The sequence below is a fragment of the Macrobrachium rosenbergii genome, chromosome 1 (genome assembly GCF_040412425.1).
Source record: "Macrobrachium rosenbergii isolate ZJJX-2024 chromosome 1, ASM4041242v1, whole genome shotgun sequence".
Classification (NCBI taxonomy): domain Eukaryota; kingdom Metazoa; phylum Arthropoda; class Malacostraca; order Decapoda; family Palaemonidae; genus Macrobrachium; species Macrobrachium rosenbergii.
The window spans coordinates 59734968-59744593 of record NC_089741.1 but is presented as its reverse complement, the minus strand read 5'-3'; positions in this window follow the sequence as shown (position 1 = coordinate 59744593).

Here is a 9626-nt window from a genome sequence, read left to right as displayed (position 1 = left end):
CAATGTCAGCTTGCCCATAGTTTCACAGATTCCAACGGACCAAGGGGTTCAAGGTCCACTCAGTGGGAAGGACCAGCTTTTGACGTCTCAGTTTGTCCGCCAGAACATTTGGTTTGCCCTGAATAAATCAAGTGACTAGACTCCCTTGATTTTGATCTGCCCACAGTAGAAGGTCTCTCACTGTCTGGCAGAGTGAAAATGAGTGAGTGCCACCTTGCTTTCGTATGTACAGTCACTCAAAAATGTTTTGTAACATGTTCCAGAAGTTTTCGTTTACCTAACAGTAATTTGTTCTTTGATATTTACAAGGAAATGTAATTTTCTTATTTGACTTTAGTTATTAACTACATACAGTTAACAATATAAAAGAATGGTGGTGAAAAATTCATTACAAAAATGACAAACATTTTGAAAACTTCACTTCAGATGATTGGGCAAAAAAAGTCAAAGAAGAAACTATATTTTGAATCCAGATAAAAGCTTATTGACTAATAAAATAATATTGAATAATCATCAATGAAATTATATATAAATAAATAAAGAAAGAATTCAACCATTATTGTTGTCAAAAACAAAAAAGAAAAAAATCTTATAACGTTGTATGTTATCGTGTAACTCCACATTCAGGCAAGAAAGTTAAACTAAACTGTCTCGTCACTTGCACCGATAAGATGGACAACAAACTCAGCTGCACCACAATCATTAGCTTGCTTAAGGCTAATTTCTCTATTGTAGATATTGCTCGGCAGCTTAGCTTAAATAAAACAACCATGTATAGAGGGATACAACAACAGAGAGAACGAGGAAATACGATAAATTCAATGTAAAATGTGGAGGACAACCCCATTGTTGCATTACTGTTAAGGAACATCATTGGATGATCACTGAAGGTTGTAGGGGAGTTAAATGGAGCGCCCAACTCCTCCAACCGGCAATGCAAAAGAGAGAACATTACGCTTTCCCTTCAAGTTGCTGCTCAAACCATCTGTAACAGGCTATGTGAGACCAAGATTTTATTTCATCATACTCCTGCCAGAAACACTTCATATCAGCAAAACACAAAGAATAGAGGCTAGGGTTTGCGTTATAATATAATCCAGTGGTCAATGATTTCTGTAAGAGTCATCTTTTGCGATGAGGAGGAGACATTCTCCACTGAACTTCTTGCTAATTTAATTCTTTAGAAACTTAGATAATAAGAAATACAAAAATAGGCGTTAATATATTCAGTTAACTTCACAAGAGGCATCAAAATGATAGGCCTAAGTAGCAATGAAAGAAATGAGAAATTACACATGATAATGGCATTATAGTATATATATATATATATATATATATATATATATATATATATATATATATATATATATATATATATATGTGTGTGTGTGTGTGTAAAGTGTGTGTGTGTGTGTGTGATGTTATATTCTATGTATTACAAAAACAGACTGAAATCTGTTAGTCTAGTTCAGTATATTTTATATTAAGTTTCACTAGTTCACAATATACATAGGATTAGTCATTAAAAAATTTGATTAATAATAATGTGCAAGCAAATCTTTACAAAAGTCTTATTTGTTGAAGTTAATAAGACTAATAGTTCAACTTATAACAGTCGTAGGCCTATGTCTACAAAGTTCACACATATGAAGGAGATAAAACAACGATAGTGATGGAAGTTGGAGATGAATACTGTATATTAAAACACATAAGAACAGCGATGACCTCTGAAGCATTATAGTAACACCCTTTAATTAAGTAAAGTATGACAACAGTAGCAGTATCATAAAAATCCCTGTTTAAGGGAAACTGCAGGTAATTTCTCGGACCCACCACTAGTGTTCAGTTGTTTCATGCACTTACAGCTGAGTTGCCAAATAGTGCCAGATGTCGCTAGTGCCAGATGTCGCTATTATAAGCTGTTGTCCGAAAAGTTTTGAAGTATGTTGCAAAACATTTTTGAGTGATTGTACATTAGGGCTGTGGTATTGTCTGAATGGACTACAGTAAACCCCCGTATTTGCGGATTTCTCTATGGAACATATATACACATTATTCGCGGAAAATTCGCCCATTCGCGGTATTTTTCACAGATAAATATTCACTAATTACTGTATTTTCATATAATTTTCATGACTAGATGCACTTTTTGTGATAAAACTATTAAAATACTCAGATACCCAGGTAGTGCTCGAGTTACGATAATTCGCCTTACGATAATTTGATTTTGCGATGGGGTAAGCAATTAATATCAATACGACGATATTTATAAAATATTTTTAAATTTCGCGCGGGCGCAGGCACAGTGTACAACAGGCAGCGAGAGAGACCTAAGTACGATAGACCAACTTCTTTTCCTTCACCTCATTATTTTAATCAAAACTACTGGGCATGAAAGAACACATTACTGCTGTTTTGACGCCGATAAATGATACATACGTAAAGATCGTATTATAATGAAATCAAGTGAAAATAGCGAACGGAATCTTGCTTTTTTTTTACACAAAACAAACATGCCCCCAAACGGCCAACGCCATCTATTAACCAAAAAAAAAAGCTAAATTAATTTCACAACGAGACGTATTAAAGTTATATTTCGACTTAAAAACACTTCATATAACGAAAAATAACCATGCCCCATATTAAAAAAGTATCTAGAGATTTATTTACGCTAACTAGAGCAGCAAGAAAAGTGCTCTGAAATGAGTTAAATACGGCGTAACGGCGAAATAAACTTACCGCGTAATCGATTTCCAAACCAAAACATTGATCACTGTGATTGCAATTTATAAATACAAAAGCAATATAAGAATATATATATATATATATATATATATATATATATATATATATATATATATATATATATATATATATATATATACAGTATTATTGGATACAGTGAAGTAAAACATAAAATTTTCAGAGATCCATGGAAAAAATGTATATTCGTTATGTTGATGTTCGTGTAATACGATATTAATATGTGAATATACAGTAAAGTAAGTATAATGTAGGCTAGGCTACCGTATATGTATACGATTACCATAGCGTAGGCAAGGTTAATTCTTGTTTGTTATTCAACTTGTCTTTGTATTGAATTATCATGTCACTCTGCATGAGCCTCCAGAATTAGCTGATATTAATAATTACTATACCGTGTATGTATAAAGCGTACTTTATAGCGTAGGCTAGGCTACCATATATGAGGGCCTCACAACCAGAAGGTTGTAAACGCTGCCCCCACCGATTTGGAGTTAGGCGTACCAGTAGATGTGGCAACGTTTCCTCTGTCTATTCGTCGCATTTCTCTGCTATTCAGCCGTTTCAGTAAGGTCGAAATCCCTACTGGAACAGTAGGAATGATCGATTTTAGCTACATGAATGAACGCGATGTCGCGCGGAGGCCCAGGGTTGCCGCGAAGTCCGCACATCATCGAGAAACTAACTCTGCACCGGGTGGTGTGGAGTTACGAAGCAATGTTACAATCAGTTGAATCACTTCAACTAATGCAATTGCCTGATACAGATTTGCAGTTGTTTTGTATAAAAAAAACATTAAGCATGACTAAGTTTACAATAATGTAAGTCAGTCTTCACCCGAAGATTAATTCATAAATTAACCAAACTTTACTAACCTATATATATATAATTACGAAGGCAAATTGAAGATTGCTGGACCTAAAGAATGAATGTATTGTAGGACATCACGTTTGGGCTACGTCATCTGCTGTTGTCACAATCGGTTCCTAATTGATTATCGTATCTGATATTGGCGCGTAAACACTCGAGACTATTATAGTGAAAATGGCTCGTTTTTCAAATCAGTATTTTAAAAAATATTAAATATGTGTAATGTGGTTAATGAAACAGATTTATAATTTTAATTAGTTTTTATTAGTGAAAAAACGTTTCAAAAGCATAAATATATATGCGGACTTACAGCTCCGCATACGTGAGGAGTGCAGATCTCAGCTCTGCATTCAATGACTCCCCCTCGAATCTTCTCAGCACTTTTGGTCGTTTCTCCGCGCTTTGGCAACACTGCTGCGGCGGCGGGGCTCACAGCCTCATAGGAGCTCAGTTACAGCCAGAAGGTTGCATGTGCAGCAGCTGAAAGCGAGCCAATGAGAGCGCGCGTCACTGAACGGGTATTCAGTTCTAGGCCAATCGGCATTTTTCCGCATAAGGGGCTCGTAAGTGTCGGTCAATCACCGCGCAGTTTACATCTCCACTATTGTTTACATTCCCAGTCTACTGATTTTCGCGGCGGAATTGAATGTCCGTAGTGTTGTGATTTTTTTATTTATTATTATCCCTTATTTAGCGCCATTATGTCTTCCTCTGATAGTGAAAGTGATCACTGTGATGTCGTGCAACGGCCAAGAGGAAGAAAAAGGACAAGGAATGAAACGTCATGGAAAAAAAATAGTGTTAAGTTATTGCACGATACAGGCCAAGAATATGTTTCTCGGTATACAGACAAACTCGTGCCTGCACGTAATGTAGGCCAGCCGTGTCGTGATGGTTGCTTTAGCAGGCTTGGTAGGCCTGTAGTGGAGGCTTTATTCAATGGGTTTTATGGTATGGAAGATTATGATAAGCAAACTGCTTACATTCAGTCGTTGGTTACGACCAACCCAGTTAAAAGGCGTCGTGTTCCGATTGGAGAGGAGCCCCCACGTAAAGGGAAAACGTATGCTTATTGTGTCAAGTATGATAATGTTACGCATAAAGTGTGTAAGAAAGGTTTTCTTTCCATTTTTGCCATTACTGATAAGCGTGTGATTACCGCATTGAAAAAGAAAACAATGACAGGTACACCGATCAGTGATCAACGTGGAAAGCATACCCCTGCCAACAAAATCAGTGATCGTGTGCATGTTTTAATAAAGGAGCATGTTGACAGTGTGCCGAAGGTGTCGTCTCATTACACGAGAGCAAGATCAGCTGATAGGAAATATTTCAGTACCGAATTGAACATGACTATTTTGTACCAGCTGTATCGTGATTGGATGACTGAAAATTATCCAGATGATGAGAAGGTGAAAGAAAGCTTTTACCGTAAAGCTGTTAATGTAAAGCTTAATGTTGGTTTTGCGCCAGTGAAGACCGACACCTGCAACACCTGCGATCTCTTTACAAACCAGATCAAGACCTTGAAGATAAGTACTGCCAGTGAAGATGTCATCAGTGGTCTTGAAGACAGCTGGCTGAACGCAGGACCCTTGGAAATCAGGGCCAAAACTGTGCACGTTTCAGGGCGGGCCCGCTGACAATGATGGCACATTGGCGCTGTGTTTTGATTTACAGCAGACTCATCCTACCCCTAAATTGGCTCACGGTGCTGCTTACTGCCGTAAACTGGACCTTCAGCTTTTGTGTGACGAACATGCGTTCTAATGTCTCACAATGTTTGTCTGGGGATGAAGTCACAGGTAAAGAGAAGTAATGACATTGCAAGCTGTCTTCATATTTGATCTGCATCACGATGCAGATGAACGAGACTCCAACTGTTTCTCCTGTCAGATAACTGTTCAGGACAAAATAAGAAATGTGAATGTGTCCCTCTTGCTGCTAAAGCTGATTCATGACAAGAAATTCTTCAACATCCAACATCACCTTAGTGCCTGGGCACTCCTACATGCCATGTGATCGGCACTTCGGCAATATTGAGCAGAAGTTGCGCAAGTATGCCTATCGAGAGCGCGGGGCGATTATATTCGCCTCATCAAGATGCCATCCATGAAGGCTTTGAGTTATTGCCATGCAAAGGGAGGATTTCTCGACCCGATGTTCTGCGGTGCCACATCACCAAAAGAACCCCAGAGGCACAACCTTCAGCAACTCCAGGATCGTGAAATACGACTGCAGTTACAGGGGGGTACCAAGTCAGGACACCTACAGCAGTGACAAGGCATTCGAAAAGTGCGATTGCTGGTGCCAGCAGTGCTTCAGCCGTAATGTATTCGATCTTAGCAAAGTTCCATTAACCCCCAAGTACCATGGCCCTATTAAGATAAAGCCTGTGAAAGTTAAAGAGCTGAAGGAGCTCCTTCTGTATGTTAGTGCTGGTGCCCAGGGCACATTATGATGCCCTTGTTGCCGAACAGGAAGCCTTGCAGCAGAGGGGACCAGGGGCAGGGGAAGAAGATGAAGATGAGGGTGACCGGAGGACAATCTGCTAGATTATGACGATTAGTCCCCCACCTGTTTCAAGTTCTTTAGCAGATGTACAGTATTTTCATGAGTGAGTACAGATTTAAAATATTTTTTATTAGAGAAGTAGTGAGTACAGTATTATTTTTCATTATCAACTTTGGTGGTTGATTATTATTATAATATTGATGTTGTATTATTTTAATGGTTAAACATTATGATGATGGAAGGTTATCATCGTCAACATCATTATTACTAATATTACTGTATTATTATTTTCCATCACACTATATTGATTACTCATCAATATCATTATTATTATCATTATATTATTATTATTACATCCATTGTTGTTATACCACAAATATAATAACACTTTATTATCATTTTACACATTTAATTATGGTTTACGTGCTGGTTATGACCAGAATATACACAAATGTGAGGGGCTAGGCAGACATTTTGAATGCTAGCGCGCAAGCGCACCCTACAATTTTTTCAAACTTCAGAAAAATGTTCTAAAAAGAGTAGGGCTTTCATATGAAACTTAGTTTAAATCAATATCTTTCTTAGAAGCAGGTAATGGATGCTGGGCTTTGAGGGCAATTTACTCATTTTTAAAAGTGGCGTTTACAAACTTCTGGTTGTGAGGCCCTCATATTATACTACTGAATACTGTAATGTAGGCTAGTCTGCCTTGAGGTATGTTTTTTTCCAACAAATGATGGGGTTTTGGAACTAATCATTGAAAACAGGATAATACCTGTATAAGCATTTTTATTTCTTTATGTTTAAACTATCAAAATGCAGTTCTAAGTGTTTTTAAAAGGGTTTTGATGTATTATGCAGATTTTAGCTATTTGCCAAAATGTATCCCAAGACTCCAAGATGAGGGTTTAATGGACCACACCTTGTTGTGACAGGGTTGTGGCCCGAAATCCTAAGAATTGCAAACACAGCTCTGACGTTGAAGTGAAGGCTCTCTTCTTCTGGTGACCATGTCCCAGGCTTCCCTGTTCTGTCAAGAGGACTCTAACCTAGAACTAGGAGTAATAATAGAAGTCTAGGTCTGGGCTTAGAGGATGAAGGGCTTTCCTTCTGAAAGTCTTGTTCAGACTGCCACCAATGTTGGTCCGACTTGATCTTTGGGTTTTATTGGAAGGGAGAGTGTCAGCTGTGTTTCCCTGTCCCAGTTAGCCTTTAGGTAGAATTGCAAAACTCTCATCTGAAGTTTGACCCTAAGATTGACGACAAACAGCCTTTTGATGGACCATAGTCCCCAGATTACTATACTATATCCACTGAGGTCAGCGTAGCAAGACAAATTAGAAACTTGGACTGTCTGAAGGCAAATCCTGTGTAAGCAGATTGTAATAAAAAGTCTGAGGAGTATAAATACATTGTGATAAAGAGGTATCTCTTTGAGGGCCAAATCGCCTACCCTTGTAAAGGTTTGACTATAATTCCCCAGTTCCTGAGTGAGGAGATGTTACCGTCCTTTAAATTCTTTTCCTCAAAAGGATCAACAACTGGCCAGATTTCTGACCTCTTATCTCCCTCTAAATGAAGTCATTTTGCTAAGAGGGTCAGTTAGGACTCGTAGTGGACACTTGAGGTGCCATAGATAGGCCTACTAAAACTTTATACTTAAACTGGAAGATTTAGCTGGTGCTTCTTTTCCCCTTAAATACATTTTTACTGACATGGGGGCATGAGAGTGTCCTGAAGACAAAAGCTTAGATACTTCCTGGAGTCCGATAAGATGGGGATATGGAAAAATGGTCCAAAATCAAGGTTATCATCCAGTTGCCCTGTGAATGGATGTCCAAATTGACTGGTTCACCTCCATCTTCGGACTTCTTCTTCCTGACAAGAAATTGAGGGCACTTATATTTGTGACTGGTCTCCAAGCTCCAATGATTTGGGGACACACATACACAAGTTAATGAGAACAAAGACCGTCTGAGTTGATGTCCTCAATTTCTTCTGTGGTTTTGAAGGAGAGAGGAGACCTTATAAAAGAGCAAATCTCAAACTGAGCCTCTTGAACTGGGCTGTCAAAGCGATGGGAGAAAAAATAAAAGGATGCTCCATGAACAGAATAAAACGTAGCCTTCCTTGGAATCTTTCTCATTGTTATTTTTGATTTTACGTCCAGTTTATATCAAATAAATTAAGTCTTACAGTTTACGGAGGTCATCTTACATTTCATTTGGGCAAGGACTTGAGCTCTTCATAGAACTGGCTGAGAAAGAACTATATATATGGGTCCTAGATGGACTATATATACTCCCAATATATATATATAAAGAGAGAGGACAGGAGGAGTCATATTAGGGCCAAACTTCAGGCCTAAAGGGCTCATTCATTGAAAGAATGAGAAACAAGAGTATAATTGAACACACAAAAGGTACAATATTCATGGGTCAGTAATAATTATCATTGTTACTCATCAAAGGAATAATAATAATCTTTCTAATAAAATAATAATAAGAAAAGAATAATAATATAATAATAATAGTCATCTCTGACAACAAAATATGGGTCTGAATGAAGATGAGTTGATCAGTCAACCGATGGTGAAGTCTATTACCAAGACATTATAATTATAATTATTATTCAAATAGTAATAATAATAATAATAATAATAATAATAATTGCTGCAGACACGTGGTCAAGCTAATGGTGATAATAACCACTTATTTTCATATACTTGAAATGCAGTGTCAGGAAGGAGCTTCCCAGTGAGTAAGAAAGAGACCTCCTACAGACATACACGCCTTTCCCATGATGAAGGAAGAAAGGTGAGCCTCGTTTTACTTGCTCCTCTTAGCAGAAAGCCTTTTAACTTTCTTGAGTGCCTTAAGAAGGCTGAGGAAGCATCTTTGTGGGGAAGACTGAGACCCATTTATTTTCACTCATCATAAGGCTGAGGCAAAGGCGAGACCAGGGCTAGCTGAGCTAAAAAGGTTTTAAGCTCACCAGCTAAAATATGAAGGGTTAGCTGCATAGGCTGGAGACTTAATAGCGAAAAGGGCGCTTGATAAACCGTCAACAGGAGACTGACACTAAGAGTTGCCGGAGACGCTCAGGAGCTGGCAGTCTCACTTGGGAGCAGGCGCTGTAATTCTCAAAAGTGGGCGCCAGGTCTCTGGCACTGGCTGCAGATAAGAACGTCAGGAGCTGGTAACGGGTGCTGCGTGCGAGATGGGCGCTGGGTAAAAAAGTAAACGAAAGGCGCCTGAGAGGATGGTTGGGAGGTGGGAGCCAAATCTCAGTTGGGTCAACAGCAGGGATGTCAGGAGGGAAATTGGGGACTGTCCCATGGGCTGCAGGGGGAAGGTTGGGGCTGCAATGATGGCTCCTTTAGGGGATACTGGGAAGGGGATGTTGGAGGGAAGTCAAACAGCAACTGATGCACACCGAGACACCTTTCAGAGGCTGTCTGTCGGAACCTGGGATATGTT